The following is a 17,098-nucleotide window of genomic DNA, read 5'->3' as shown; positions in this document are numbered from 1 at the left end:
CTTCTTTTCAATTAATGTATTTTCTAATTCCTACCCTCATTAAACTTTTTTTTAACGGGTCTCAAATTCTGTGACAGATTTTTTGGTCAAGTTGTTTTCATTAAAAAGTACTGATTTTAAAAACTAATAACTTAAACTGCCACACACAAAGCATATGGTCCACAAAAACATTCTCCTTTCCTTCTGAAGGTTTTATGATGCATTGTTATCATTAGCCAGTCTTTTACTACTAAACTTAAATTGCCAATTGAGACAGAGTTCTGAGACCATTCTTCCACCACTGATTAAGACTGGGGTGGCAGGTATTGGGGATAATATTCATTCAGCCGTCTGAACTTTCTGGGCAGACTTGGTGACCTTGCCATCTCCAGCTGCTTTGATGACACCCACAGTGACTGTCTGTCTCATGTCACACACAGCAAAACGGCCCAGGGGAGGAAAGTCAGAGAAGGTCTCGACACACCTGGGGTTGCCAGAAACCATATCAATGATGGCAGCATCACCAGGTTTTAAGAATTTAGGGCCATCTTCCATCTTTTTGCCATAACGACGATCAATCTTCTCTTTCAGCTCAGCAAACTTGGAAGCAATGTGAACTGTGTGACAATCCAGCACAGGTGCATATCCAGCCCTGATCTGGCTTGGATGGTTCAAAATAATCACCTGAGCTGTGAAGCCAGCTGCTTCCATTGGTGGGTCGTTTTTGCTGTCACCAGCCACATTGCCATGATGAACATCTTTGACAGACACATTCTTGACATTGAAGCCCACATTTTCCCCAGGAATGGCTTCACTTAATGCTTCATGGTGCATTTCTACAGACTTCACTTCAGTTGTTACATTGACTGGAGCAAAGGTGACTACCATGCCAGGTTTGAGAACACCAGTCTGCCCACAACCCACAGGGGCTGTATCAATACCACCAATTTTATAGACATCCTAGAGGGTCAAACACAAGGTTTGCCAGTTGGACGAGCTGGTGGCAGGATGCAATCCAGAGCTTCAAGCAGGGTGGTTCCACTGGCATTGCCATCCTTATGGGTGACTTTCCACCCCTTGAACCGTGGCATGTTAGCACTTGGCTCCAGCACATTGTCACCATTCCAGCCAGAATTGGCACACATGCTACTATGTCAGGGTTGTAGCCAATTTTCTTAATGTAAGGGCTGACTTCCTTAACAATTTCCTCATATCTCTTCTGGCTGTAGGGTGGCTCAGTGGAATCCACTTTGTTAACTCCAACAATTAGTTGTTTCACACGCAGAGTGTAAGCCAGAAGGGCATGCTCACGGGTCTGCCCATTCTTGGAGACACTGGCTTCCCACTCACCAACACCAGCAGCAACAATCAGGACAGCACAGTCAGCCTGGGCTGTGCCTGTAATCATATTTTTGATGAAGTCTCTGTGTCCTGGGGCATCAGTGATGGTAACATAGTACGTGCTGGTCTCAGATTTGCACAGGGAGATATCAGTGGTGATACCATGCTTTCAGCTTTCAGTTGGTCCAAGACCCAGGCATATTTGAAGAGCCCTCTCCAATCTCAGCAGCCTCCTTTTTGAACTTTTTGATTGTTCTCTGGGCAATCCCACCACATTTGTAGATCAGATGGCCAGTCGTGGTAGACGTCCCTGAATCTACGTACCCAGTGACAACGATGTGGGTGTGGGTCTTTTCCTTTCCTATTTTTGCTTAGGCTTAACAGTGGTTTTCACACCTGTGTCCTGGCAGCAAACCCACTGTGAAGCAATAAATTACCCTTTTTAACCAGAAGGAATGCAGAGGCTGAGCCAAAGTGGAAATAACGCCCTTGTGTCAATGGTAGTAATGTGGATGTGTCTGGTAGTGAAACTAAAGTCTGAGGCTATCAAGAACAATATTACATAGGAACCTGGATGTTAGGTCCATGAATCAAGGGAAACTGGAAATTTTCAAACAGGAGACGGCAACAGTGAACATCGATATTTTAGAAATCAGTGAACAAAAATGGACGGGAATAAGTAATTTAATTCCAATGACCATTATATCTAATACTGTGGGCAAGAATCCCTTAGAAGAAATGGAGCAGCCCTCATAGTCAACAGGAGAGTCCAAAATGCTTGGGTGCAAAATACTTGGGTGCAATCTCAAAAATGACAGAAAGATCTCTTTTCGTTTCCAAGGCAACCATTCAGTATCATAGGAATTCAAACTTGCCCAAATCACTAATGTTGAAGAAGGTGAATTTGAACATACCTACAGAGACCTACTAACCTTCTAGAAGTAACACCAAAAAAAGATGTCCTTTTCATCACAGGGGACTGAAATGCAAAAGTAGGAATTCAAGAGATACCTGGAGTACCAGGCAACTTTGACCTTGGAGTACAAAATGAAGCAGGACAAAAGCTAGCAGAGTTTTGTGAAGAGAATGCACTGGTCATAGCAAACACCCTCTTCCAACAACACAAGAGATAACTCTACACATGGACATCACAGATGATCAATACCAAAATCAGATTGATAATATTATTTGCAGCCAAAGGTGGAGAAGCTCTATACAGTCAGTACAAACAAGACCAGGAGCTGATTGTGGCTCAGATCATGAACTCCTTATTGCAAAATTCAGACTTAAGTTGAAGTAGGGGAAACCACTATTTTCATGATAATACAGTGGAAGTGACAGATTCAAGGGATTATATCAGACAGACAGAGTGCCTGAAGAACTATGCATGGAGGTTCACAGCAGTGTACATGAGGTGGTGATCAAAACCATCCCCAAGAAAAAGAAATGCAAAAAGGCAAATGATTATCTGAAGAGGCCTTAAAAATAGCTGAGAAAAGAATACAAGTGAAAGGAAAATGAGAAAAGGAAAGATAACTATATGAATGCAGAAACCCAAAGAATAGCAAGGAGAGATAACAAAGCCTTCTTAAATGAACAATGTGAAGAAATAAGAGGAAAATAATAGAATGGGAGAGACTGGAGATCTCTTCAAGAAAATTAGAGATACCAAGGGAATATTTTTCTGTAAAAATGGGCACAATAAAGGACATAAATGATATGGACCTAACAGAAGCAGAAGATATTGAGAAGAGGTGGGAAGAATACACAAGGAACTGTACAAAAAAGGTCTTTGTGACCCAGATAACCACAGTGGTGTTATGGCCACATAACCAGACATTCTGGACTATGAAGTCAAGTTGCCTTAGGAAGCACTGGAAGTGAAAGAATTGCAGTTGAGCCATTTCAAATCCTAAAAGATGATGCTGTGAAACTGCCGTACTCAATATGCCAGCAAATTTGGAAAACTCAGCAGTGGCCACAGAACTGAGAAAGGTCAGTTTTCATCCTAATCCCAAAGAAGGGCAATGCCAAAGAATGTTCAAACTATTTCACATTTATACTCATTTCACATGCTAGCAAGGTAATGCTGAAAATTCTTTAAGCTATGCTTTACTAGTCCATGAACTGAGAACTTCCAGATGTACAAGCTTGATTTAGAATCAGAGGAACCAGAGATCAAATTGCCAGCATCTGTTGGACCATAGAAAAAGCAAGGGAATTACAGAAAAAAATATATTTCTGCTTCATTGACTATGCCAAAGCCTTTGACTATGAGGATCACAACAAATTGTGGAAAATTCTTCAGGAGATGGAAATACCAAACCAGCATACATGCCTTCTGAGAAACCTGTACACAGGTCAAGAAGAAACAGCTAGGACTAGACATGGAACAACAGGACTAATTGAGAATTGGGAAAGGAGGACATAGAGGCTGTATATTGTCACCCTGCTTATTTAACTTCTATGTAGAGTACACCATGTGAAATGCTGGGCAGCCTGAAGCTCAAGCTAAAATCAAGATTCCCGGGAGAAATAACAATAATCTCAGATATGCAGATGACACCACCCTAATGGTAGAAAGCAAAGAGGAACTAAATAGCAAAAGAGGAGAAGGCAAAAAGGAGAATGAAAAAAGCTAGCTGTAAACTCAACAGTCAAAAAACGAAGATGGTAGCATCCGGTCCCATCACCTCATGGCTAATAGATGGGGATAAATGAAAACAGAAACATTGACAGACTATTTTCTTGGGCTCCAAAAGCACTGTGGACAGTGACTCCAGCCAAGAAATTAAAAGATGCTTGCTCTTTGGAAGAAAAGCTATGACAAACCTAAATGGCGTATTAAAAAGCAGACACATCACTTTGCTGGCAAAGGTCTGTATAGTCAAAACTATGGTTTTTCCAGTAGTCATGTATGGATGTGAGAGTTGGACCATAAAGTCGGCTGAGCACCAAAGGCTTGGTCTTTTCAAACTGTGGTGCTGGAAAAGACTTTTGAGAGTCCTTTGGACAGTAAGGAGATCAAACCAATCAGCATAAAGGAAATCAACCCTAAATATTCATTGTAAGGACTGATGCTGAAGCTGAGCTCTAATATTTTGGCTACCTGATGTGAAGAGCTGACTTATACCCTGATGCTGAGAAAGACTGAAGGCAGGAGGAGAAGATGGCAGAGGATGAGATGGTTGGTTGGCATCACTGATTCAATGGACTTGAGTTTGAGCAAACTCCAGGAAATAGTGAGGGACAGGGAAGCCTGGCATGCTAGGTCACAAAGAGTCAGATATGACTGAGTGACTGAATAACAACCCTTGTTTAAAAAAAAAATAGTATTTAAAATATATGATCACATTTGAAAATCTTTTTCTACCAGTTTTTTTGAGTACCTGTGATATACTAGGTACTGTTTTAGGTATTGCAGATTTTTTCAGGTTTTCTTGAAATAAGCATAATGAATTCCATCTCTCTCAGTTTATAGAAGAGGAGCTTGATCAGTCAAAAAAATGAAAAAAGCTGTAATAACCAATCCATAATTGCACAGCAGGGAAGTAATGAGATTAGGACTTGGGCCCAGATCCTATGACCTTAAATCTTTTGTTGTTTGAATTGCACCAGACTGTTTTCTCAGCAAAAGTTTAGCATATAACAATATGCTAAATAGGGAAGTGGTATTTTAAGAATATGAAATTAGAAGCTCCATAGCTTTGGGGTGGAAAGACACTGGGCAGCAAACCTAAGGAATTAAATGTTTGGACATTTAATTGATATGAGAGTGGAGAGAAGGTAAACTCATGCATCCAGTCATTGAATCATTCATTCATTCAAAAAAATAAATCTAATACCCACATGCTAGGCACTGAATAGACAGGGTAACAGAAAGTATGAGGTCTGGAGAAGAATAATAGTATCTGTGATGTCACATGTATGTGTGTGGTACTTGCTCAGTCGTATCCAACTCTGCAATCCCATGACTATAGCCTACTAGGCTCCTCTATCCATGGAATTCTCCAGGCAGGAATACTGGAGTGGTTGCCATTTCCTTCTCCAGGGGATCTTCCAAACCCCGGAATCAAACCTGGGTCTCCTGCATTGCAGGCAGATTCTTTACTCTCTGAACCACCCGAGAAGTGATATGACATACATTGACAGACATAAACATAAGCAAGATAGTTGAAAACTAAAGTCAACAGTTTTTCAGTTACCTTAAATTGTGCTAAGAATGACATATAAAATTTGCATTTGTCAACTCAATACTGGAATTCAGAAGAGGAGTTATGTCTAGTATTAAATAATTGAGAAATTGGCAAGGTAATATAGTTTAAAATCATTGCGATAAAGCTAATCACAAGGGATAACATGTTGTGTGATTAATTAAAGGAAATGCCAGAATAGGCAAATATAGAAACAAAGTAGATTAGTGGTTAACTAGGACTGGATGGAAAGAGTTAGGGAGATTGAAAGGTGATGGCTAAGGGCTATGGGGGAATGAAAATCTTACTAAAAACTATGGTTATATATATATATATATATATATACACACACACACACACCCTGTGACTATACTAAAAGCCATTGAATTGTAAACTTTAAATGAGTGAATTGTATGGCATGTGAATTATATCTCAACAAAGCTTCTAAAATCAAAGCCATAGCTATAGATGAGTTATCAGAGACATAAGAAATAAAAAAATTCAAAGAACCAAAGAAATCAACTTTCAAGGAACACTTATAATTAAATAGTGAGCGATAAATAAGATGGCAACCAATATTTTAAAAATCTCATTGAGCAAATGCCCTGTATTTGAACAGCTCAAACATCATTGAGATAAATGATAATGCCCATAAGAATGCATATAGTATCAGAAGCTAAAAGTTTCAGACAGATAAGGTATGAATAAATAAAGGGGGAGTAGAGTAAGTAAATCCCTTATGATTATACAGTGGAAGTGACAAATAGATTCAAGGATTAGATCTGATAGACACAGTGTCTGAAGAACTATGGACAGAGGTTTGTGACATTGTACAGGAGGCAGGGACCAAGACCATCCCCAAGAAAAAGAAACTCAAAAAAGGCAAAATGGTTGTCTGAGGAGACCCTACAAATAGCTGTGAAAAGAAGAGAAGTGAAAAGCAAAGGAGAAAAGGAAAGATATACACATTTGAATGCAGAGTTCCAAAGACTAGCTAGGATACATAAGAAAGCATTCCTCAGTGATCATTGCAAAGAAATAGAAGAAAACAATAGAATGGGAAAAACTAGAGATCTCTTCAAGAAAATTAAATATACCAAGGGAACATCTCATGCAAACATGGACACAATAAAGGACAGAAATGGTATGGATCTAACAGAAGCAGAGGACATTAAGAAGAGGTGGCAAGAATACACAGAAGAACTGTACAAAAAGGATCTTCATGACACAGATAATCATGATGGTGTGATCACTCACCTAGAGCCAGACATCTTGGAATGCAAAGACAAGTGGGCCTTAGGAAGCATCACTACAAACGAAGCTAGTGGAGGTGGTAGGATTCCAGTTGAACTATTTCAAATTCTAAAAGATGATGCTGTGAAAGTGCTGCACTCAATATGTCAGCAAATTTGGAAAACTTAGCAGTGGCCACAGGACTGGAAAAGATCAGTTTTCATTCCAATCCCAAAGAAAGGCAATGCCAAACAATGTTCAAACTATCACACAATTGCATTCATCTCACATGCTAGCAAAGTAATGCTCCAAATTCTCCAAGCCAGGCTTCAACAGTATGTGAACTGTGAACTTGCAGATGTTCAAGCTGGATTTTAAAAAGGCAGAGGAACCAGAGATCAAATTGCCAACATCCACTGGATCATCGAAAAAGCAAGAGAGTTCCAGAAAAACATCTACTTCTGCTTTACTGACTATGCCAAAGGCTTTGACATGTGGATCACAACAAACTGTGGGAAATTCTTAAAGAGAAGGGAATACGAGACCACCTGACCTGCCTCCTGAGAATCTGTAGGCAGGTCAGGAAGCAACAGTTAGAACTGGACATGTAACAACAGACTGGTTCCAGTTAGGAAAAGGTGTACGTCAAGGCTGCATATTGTCACCCTGCTTATTTAACTTATATGCAGAGTATATCATTAGAAATGCTGGACTGGATGAAACACAAGCTAGAATCAAGATTGCTGGGAGAAACATCAATAACCTCAGATATGCAGATGACACCACACTTAAGGCAGAAAGTGAAGCAGAGCTAAAGAGCCTCTTGATGAATGTGAAAGAGGAGAGTGAAAAAGTTGCCTTAAAACTCAACATTCAGAAAACTAAGATCATGGCATCTGGTCCCATCATTTCATGGAAAATAGATGGGGAAGCAATGGAAACAGTGACAAGATTTTTTTTTTTTCTGGGGTGGGGCAGGGTGGTGGTGCTCCAAAAATCACTGTATTGTGACTGCAGCCATGAAATTAAAAGACACTTTCTCCTTGGAAGAAAAGTTATGACCAACCTAGAGAGCATGTTAAAAAGCAGAGACATTACTTTGCCAACAAAGGTCCGTCTAGTCAAAGCTATGGTTTTTCCAGTAGTCATGTATGCATGTGAGAGTTGGACCATAAAGAAAGCTGAGTGCCAAAGAATTGATGCTTTTGAACTGTGGTGCTGGAGAAGATTGTTGAGAGTCCCTTGGACAGCAAGGAGATCCAACCAGTCCATCCTAAATGAAATCAGTCCTGAGTATTCATTGCAAAGTCTGATGCTGAAGCTGGAACTCCAATATTTTGACCACCTGATACAAAAAACTGACTCATTTGAAAAGACCCTGATCTGGGAAAGATTGAATACGGGAGGAGAAGGGTTGACAGAGGGTGAAATGGTTGAATGGCATCACCGACTCAATGGACATGAGTTTGAGTAAGCTCTGGGAGTTGGTGATGGACAGGGAAGCCTGGTGTGCTGCAGTCCTTGGGGTCGCAGAGAGTCAGACGTGACTGAGTAACTGTACTGAACAGTAAGTAAACTAGTAAAAAGATGTATTCAAGATTTTCTTAAGGAAAAAGGAGAATGGCAATTCTAAGTAGCAACCGGGTTCTGCCCAAATTCTGGAATTCTTATGGACCTGGGTGAACTACCTAGCCTATGAGTTCTCAGAATAAAGTAGCAGAGGAAAGATCCAAATGAAGTTCTTGAAAGAGTGCTCAGAGTGAAGAACCATGGAGAAGAGAAGAAACAGCCAGGACCAAAGGCTCAAAAGCAGAATCAGGGCAACAGGATGGAATCTGGAGTTACAAACTCTCTAGAAAGCAGTTGCAAACTAATGCAAGGAAGCGTTTATGAAATCACAATAAATAATTTCTTGAACATCATTATGTAATGTAATCATTATGTAATGATAAGGAACAAAAATCTTAATGTCTTTTCTTGGTTGAACCGACAGTTGAGTAGCAAAGGTAGATATTTAATAATCATTAATAAAAATGCAAAGTCCTAACTGGAGGAAGTGCTAAAAGCAAGAATTATCAGGCTTCTATCATAGGATGACTGATTCTTGCATGGAGATAGAAAAGGCTGCTTTAAGAAAGAAATGCTTGAATTGTAACTTGAAATTAAAGCCTTAAATAAAGAGTATTTGGAGAGAATATATTGAATATAAAGGATTGAAGGGTGCAGTGTGATGGGAGCAAAGAAACCAAGAGTTCCTTAGCTGTTTACAGACCATGTAGGGTCTTAATAGTTCATATCAAATGAATCATCTTTAATCAAATAACAATGAGACATTACCAAAGGATTTTAAGGATGGGAGACATAACAACATGATCAAATTAACATTTGCAATATAAAGAACTAATTAAAGATGGGCTGAATAAATACAGTTAGACAGTCAAGACACTAGTATCTTCCAATCAATAGATCTTCATAGGTTGATTAAGGGTGGCAGTGATTGTAGTGGAGTCAGAGAATAAAGGGACAAGCAATATTTAAAAGGAAATTTTGGCAGGGTTTGTTAAAGCACTAAGTAATGGTGATGAAGGAAAAAGAAAAGGGTGTCAGTCTTGTTCCTGTGTTTTTGTGACAGGATGGTGACATTCTTCAGTTAACAATAGGAAGGGTGAAATTAGAAGAAAAAATGAGTCTAGTCTTCATCTCCATATAGGTGGTATTCAGAGCATTGGAAATGGATCAAAACAAAATGAGAATAGTGAGTGAAGAATGAGAAAATAAGAAACATGCAGACAAGAACGAGAAGGAATGGATACAGATTCAGAAGAAAAACCAGAAGAGAAAGGGTTTTAACATGGAAGCTTGAGAAAAGTAGTTTTCCAGGGGGAGAAGGGTAGTCATCAGTTTCATATGATTCTGAAACATTAGAGACATCACTGTAAAGAGCCTTCAGGACAGGCAGCAGGGAGGTCATTGGTGAACTTATTGAGTACTGTGTGGTGGTTTTGTTGCTCAGTTGTGTATAACCCTTGTGACGCCATGGACTGTAGCCTGCCAGGCTCCTCTGTCCATGGAAGAATACTGGAGTGGGTTGCCACTTCCTTCTCCAGGGGATCGGCCTGACCCAGGAATCAAACTTGGGTCTCCTGCATTGCAGGTGGATTCTTTACTGACTGAGCTCATACCACACCAGGGCTGCAAATGGGCAGGAAGCTAGATTGCAGTGACTTCAGGCAGGGGTCAGGTACAATGAATAAAGAAAGTCTGAGAAAATATTTTTTTTCTTTTTTTGCAGTAAAAATTTTTATGATCCACTCTCTTAACAACTTTAAAATATGCAATACAGTATTAACTATTGTCACCAAGCTGTGCTTTCTCTCTCCATGACTTATTTATTTTAAAACTGGGAGTTTGTACCATTTGACTTCCTACACCTATTTGGCCACACTCCAACCCTCACCTCTGGCAACCACCAGTCTGTTCTCTGTATCCATGGGCTTAATTTTGTTTTTGTTTTGTTTGTTTTTAGATTCCACATATAAATGAAGTTATACAAGGTTTGTCTTTCTCTGACTTATTTCATTTAATGAATACCTCCAAGGTCTATCCATGCTGCCTCAGGTAGTAAGATTTCATTTTTTTTATGGCTGATTAATATTCCATGGTATATATATACAGCACATCTTATGTAATCATTTATCCATTGATGGACACTTACATTGTTTCCATATCTTGGCAATTGTAAATAATGTTGCAATGAAAATGTGGACACATATGTATTTTTGAATTAGTGTTTTCATTTTCTTTAAATAACTGTCCACAAGTGGAATTTCTGGATCATCCGATAGCTCTAGTTTTAATTTTTTGAAGAGCTTCCATATTTTTTTCCACAGTGGCTGCACCAATTTACATTCCCCCCCAAAGTGTACAAGGGTTCCCTTTTCTCTACATTCTTGCCAACACTTGTTATTCCTTGTCTTTTTTATAATAGACATTGTGACTGGTATGAGGTGGTACCTCACTGGGGTTTTGATTTGCGTTTCTTTGATGATTATTGATCTTGTTGGTCACCTGTATACCTTCTGTGGGAAAATGTCTACTCAGATTCTCTGCTCACTTTTTTTTTTTTAATTGGAGGATAATTGTTTTATAGAATTGTGTTGTTTTCTGTCAAACCTCAACATGAATCAGCCATAGGTATACATATATCCCCTCCATTTTGAACCTCCCTCCCATATCCCACCCCATATCACCCTAGGTTGATACAGAATCCCTGTTCGAGTTTCCTGAGCCATACAGCAATTTTCCATTGGCTATCTATTTCACATATGGTAATGTAAGCTTCCATGTTACTCTTTCCATACATCTCACCCTCTCCTCTCCTCTCCTCACCCTATGTCCATAAGTCTACTCTCTATGTCTGTTTCTCCATTGCTGCCCTGAAAATGAATTCTTCAGTACTATTTTTCTAGATTATGTATAGATTATGCATTAGAATACAATATTTATCTTTCTCTTTCTGACTCACTTCACTCTGTATAATAGGTTCTATGTTCATCTACCTCATCAGAACTGACTTAAATGCATTCCTTTTTATGGCTGAGTAATATTCCATTGTGTATATGTACCACAAGTTCTTTATCCATTCATCTGTTGATGGATATCTAGGTTGCTTCCATGTTCTAGCTATTCTAAGTAGTGCTGCAATGAACAATGGGATACATGTGCCTTTTTCAATTTTGGTTTCCTCGGAGTATGTGCCTAGGAGTGGGGTTGCTGGGTCATATGGTGATTTTATTCATAGTTTTTTTTTTGTTTTTTTTTAAAGAGTCTCCATACCATCTTCCATAGTGACTGTATCAATTTACATTCACACAAAGAGTGCAAGAGGGTTCTCTTTTCTCCACACCCTCTCCAGCATTTATTGTTTGTAGAATTTTTGATGATGGCCATTCTGACTGGTGTGAGGTGATATTTCATTGTCGTTTTGATTTGCATTTCTCTAAGAATGAGCAATGTTGAACATCTTTTCAACTGTTTGTTAGCTATCTGTATGTCTCCTTTGGAGAATGTCTGTTTAGGTCTTTTACCCACTTTTTGATTGGGTTGTTTGTTTTTCTGGCACTGAGTTGTATGAGCTGCTTGTATATTTTGGAAATTAATTCTTTGTCAGTTGTTTCGTTTGCTATTACTTTCTCCTGTTTTGAGGGTTGTCTTTTCACCTTGCTTATTTTTTTCTTTGCTGTGCAAAAGCTTTTAAGTTTAATCAGGTCTCACTTGATTACTTTTGTTTTTATTTCTATTACTCTAGGAGGTAGGTCATAGAGGATCTTGCTTTGAATTATGTCATCGAGGTTCTGCCTATGTTTTCCTCTAAGAGGTTTATAGTTTCTGGTCTTACATTTAGGTCTTTAACCCATTTTGACTTTATCTTTGTGTATAATGTTTGGAAGTGTTCTAATTTCATTCTTTTACATTCTTCTAGCTGTCCAGTTTTCCCAGCACCATTTATCGAAGAGGCTTTCTTTGCCCCATTGTATGTTCTTTCCTCTTTTGTCAAAAATAAGGTGCCCATAGGTGCATGGATTTCTTTCTCAACTTTCTATCTTGTTCCATTAGTCTATATTTCTGTTTTTGTGCCAGTACCATTGTGTCTTGATGACTGTAGCTTTGTAGTATAATCTGAAGTCAGGAAAGTTGATTCCTCCAGCTCCATTTTTCTTTCTCAGGACTGCTTTGGCTATTAGGGGTCTTTTGTGTTTCCATATGAATTATGAAAATTTTTGTTCTTGTTTTGTGAAAAACACCACCATTGGTGATTTGATTGGGGCTGCATTGAATTTGTAGATTGCATTTGGTAATATAGTCATTTTCACAATATTGATTCTTCCTACCCCAGGAACATGGAATATCTTTCCATCTGTATATGACATTTTTTATTTCATTAGTGTCTTATAATTTTCTGTGTACAGTTCTTTTGTCTCCTTAAGTAAGTTTATCCCTAGACATTTCATTCTTTTTGTTGCAATGGTGAATGGAATTGATTCCTTAATTTCTCTTCTGATTTTTCATAGTAAGTATATAGAAATGCAAGTGATTTCTGTGTATTGATTTGTACCCTGCAGCTTTTCTAAATTCACTGATTAGCTCTACTAATTTTCTTATACTATCTTTAGGGTTTTCTATGTACAGTATCATGTCATCTGCAAACAGCAAAATCTTTACTTCTTTTCTGATCTGGATTCCTTTTATTTCTTTTTCTTCTCTGATTTCTGTAGCTAGGACTTCCAGAACTATGTTGAATAACAGTGGTGAAGTGAACACCCTTGTCTTGTTCTTGATCTTAGGGAAAATGCTTTCAGTTTTTCACCATTGATAATAATGTTAGCTGTAGATTTATCATATATGGCCTTTACTATTTTGAGGTAGGTTCCTTCTATGCCCATTTTTTTGAAGAGTGTTAGTCATATATGGGTGCTGAATTTTGTCAAAGGCTTTTTCTGCATCTATTAAGATTGTCATATGGTTTTTATCTTTCAATTTGTTAATATGTATCACATTGATTGATTTGCATTTATTGAAGAATCCTTGTATTCCTGAAATAAACCCAACTTGATCATGATGTATGAGCTTTTTGATGTATTGCTGAATTCTGTTTGCTAAAATTTTGTTGAGGATTTTTGCCCCTATGTTCTTCAGTGATATTGGCCCATAGTTTTTTTGTGTGTGTGTGTTACCTTTGTCTGGTTTTGGTATCAGGGCGATGGTGGCCTCATAGAATGAGTTTGGAAGTCTTCCTTCCTCTGCAATTTTTGGAAAGAGTTTTAGAAGAATAGACATTAGTTCTTCTCTAAATGCTTGATAGAATTCTCCTATGAAGCCACCCCTGGTCCTGGACTTTTGTTTTCTGGAAGATTTTTTATTATAGCTTCAATTTCAGTGCTTGTAATTAGTTGTTCATAATTTCTATTTCTTCCTGGTTCAGTCTTGGAAGATTGAACTTTTCTAAGAATCTGTCCATTTCTTCCAGGTTATCCATTTTATTGCCATATAGTTGTTCATAATAGTCTCTTATTCAGTTCAATTCAGTCACTTAGTCATGTCCTACCCTTTGCAACCCTTTGGACTGCAGCACACCAGGCTTCCCTGTTATAATCCTTTGTATTTCTGCATTATCTGTTGTAACCTCTCATTTTTCATTTGTCATTTTGTTGATTTGATTCTTCTCTCTTTTTTTCTTGATGAGTCTGGCTAAAGGCTTGTCAATTTTTTTTTTAATCTTCTCAAAGAACAAGCTTTTAGTTTTATTAATTTTTACTATTGTTTCTCATTTCTTTTTATTTCTGCTCATAAAGAAATCTTTATGATTTCTTTCCTTCTACTAATTTTGGGGTTTTTCATTCTTCTTTTTCCAGTTGTTTTAGATGTAAAGTTAGGTTGTCTATTCAACATTTTTCTTATTTCTTGAGGTAGGATTGTATTGCTATAAATTTCCCTTTTAGAACTGCTTTTGCTGCATTGCATAGGTTTTGAGTGTTTTCACTGTCATTTGTTTCTAAAAATTTTTTGATTTCCCTTTGGATTTCTTCAGTAACCTGTTGGTTATTTAGAAACGTGTTGCTTAATCTCCATGTGTTTGTGTTTCTTACAGTTTTTTTCTTGTAATTGATGTCTAGTCTCATAGCATTGTGGTCGGAGAAGATGCTTGATATGATTTCAATTTTCTTAAATTTACTGAGACTTTATTTGTGACCCAAAGTGTAGTCTGTCCTGGAGAATGTTCCATGTGCACTTGAGAAGAAGGTGTATTCTTCTGTATTTTGGATGGAATGTCCTGAAGATATCAATGAGATCCATCTCATCTAATGTGTCATTTAAGACTTGTGTTTCCTTACTCATTTTCTGCTTTGATGATCTGTCCATTGGTATGAATGGGATGCAACGTCTCCTACTATTATTGTGTTACTGTCAATTTCTCCTTTTATGTCTGTTAGTGTTTGTCTTATGTATTGAGGTGCTCCTATGTTGGGTGCATAGACATTTACAATTGTTATGTCTTCCTCTTGGATTGATCCCATGATCATTATGTAGTGTCCTTCCTTATCTCTTGTAACTTTCTTTATTTTAAAGGCTATATTGTCGGATATGAGGATTGCTACTCCAGCTTTCTTTTGCTTCCCATTTGCATGGAATATATTTTTCCATCCTCTCACTTTCAGTCTATACATGTCTTTAGGTCTGAAGTGGGTTTCTTGTAGAGAGCATATTAGGGTCTTGTTTTTGTATCCTTTCAGCCAGTCTGTATCTTCTGGTTGAAGCATTTTTCCATTTACATTTAAATTGATTATTGATATATATGCTCTTATTGCCATTTTCTTAATTGTTTGGGGTTGTTTTTGTAGATCTTTTTTCTTCTGTTGTATTTCTTGACTATATAAGTCCATTTAACTTTTGTTGTAAAGCTGGTTTGATGGTACTGAATTCTCTTAACTTTTGCTTTTCTGTAAAGCTTTTTATTTCTCCACCAATTTTGAATGAGGTCCTTGCTGGGTACATTAATCTTGGTTGTAGATTTTCCCCTTTCAGTACTTTAAATATATTCTGCCATTCCCTTCTGGCCTGTAGAGTTTCTGCTGAAAGATCAGCTGTTAAGTGAATGGAGTTTCCCTTGCATGTTACTTGTTGCTTCTCCCTTGCTGCTTTAAATATTCTTTGTTTGTGTTTAGTCTTTGTTAGTTTAATTAGTATGTGTCTTGGCGTGTTTCTCCTTGGGTTTATCCTGTATGGGACTCTTTGCACCTCTTGGATTTGATTGACCATTTCCTTTTTCATGTTAAGGAAATTTTCAACTATAATCTCTTAAAAATTTTCTCATACCCTTTTTCTCTTCTTCTGGGACGCCTATAATTTGAATGTTGGTGCATTTAATATTGTTCCAGAGGTCTCTGAGACTATCCTCAGTTCTTTTCATTCTTTTTACTTTATTCTGCTCTTCAGAAGTTATTTCCAACATTTTATCTTCTAGCTCACTGATTCATTCTTCTGCTTCAGATATTCTGCTATTAATTCCTTCTAGAATATTTTTAATTTCAGTAATTGTGTTGTTTGTCTCTGTATGTTTGTTCTTTAATTCTTCTAGGTCTTTGTTAATTGATTCTTGCATTTTCTCCATTTTGTTTTCAAGCTTTTTTGTTATCTTTACTATCATTATTCTGATTTCTTTTTCAGGTAGTTTGCACATTTCCTCTTCATTTATTCGGACTTGTGTGTTTCTAGTTTGTTCCTTCATTTGTTTAGTATTTCTCTGCCTTTTCATTATTTTTTTTTAACTTACTGTGTTTGAGGTCTCCTATTCCTCGGCTTCATGGTTGAATTCTTTCTTCCTTTTGGTTTCTGCCCACCTAAGGCTGGTCCAGTGGTTTGTGTGAGCTTCGTATAGGGTGAGATTTCTGCTGTTTTTGTTTGTTTTCCCTCTGATGGGCAAGGCTGAGTGAGGTGATAATCCTATCTGCTGATGATTGGGTCTGTCTTTTTGTTTTGTTTGTTGTTAAATAAGGCTTCCTACAGAGGGTGCTCCTGGTGGTTGGGTTATGATGGATCTTGTATTCAAGTGGTTTCCTCTGTGTGAGTTCTCACTATTTGATAGTACCTAGAGTTAGTTCTCGGGTTTTCTAGGGTCTTGGGTGAGTGCTCCCACTCCTACGGCTCAGGACTTGATCTCTCTCCAAAGACCAGCCTAGGTCCAATCTACCAAGAGGAATTTCACCTGAAATGTAAGGCCTTTTACTTGAGTTTCAAAAGCCAGTGTACAAGAACACAACAGAGATCTCTGACTCAGTGGAAACTTGGTATTGCCTGCCACATGGACAGTCCTCCTTGGATTGAAACAGATGACTAGAGGGTCTGTCCTTGGCAGTGGTCAGCAGAACTCTCTGCTCACTTTTTCATTAAATTGTTTTTTCCTATTGAGTTGTACTAATTCTTTATATATTTTGGATATTAATCAACCCCTTATTAGATACATGATTTGCAAATACTTTCTCCTATTTGATAAGTTTTCTTTTCATTTTGTTAATGGTTTCCTTTCCTAAGCAGAAGCTTTTTAGTTTGATATCATCTCACTTGTTCATTTTTTCTTTTATTTCACTCACCTTGGGGCTTCCCTGGTAGGTCAGACAGTAAAAAACATCCACTTTTGGTGTCAAATTAAAAAAACAAAACAAAACACCACATCTGATGTCAAGGAGCTTACCACCTAGAATTTAGGGTCTGTGGTCTTACTTTTGAATCTTTAATGCCTTTTGAGATAATTTTTGTATATAAGATGTATATAAGCACTTTTGTATGTAAGATGG

At 37.8% G+C, this 17,098-nt stretch overlaps 1 pseudogene; it reads right to left on the bottom strand.

Moving 5' to 3' along the window:
• Window positions 1-318: 318 nt before the first annotated feature.
• The window catches only part of LOC136146977 (elongation factor 1-alpha 1 pseudogene), a 43,663-nt pseudogene continuing 26,883 nt past the window's right edge, over window positions 319-17,098 (bottom strand).

Source organism: Muntiacus reevesi, chromosome 15 (assembly GCF_963930625.1).
Source record: "Muntiacus reevesi chromosome 15, mMunRee1.1, whole genome shotgun sequence".
Classification (NCBI taxonomy): Eukaryota; Metazoa; Chordata; class Mammalia; order Artiodactyla; family Cervidae; genus Muntiacus; species Muntiacus reevesi.
This window is presented reverse-complemented; position numbering and strand designations above follow the sequence as displayed.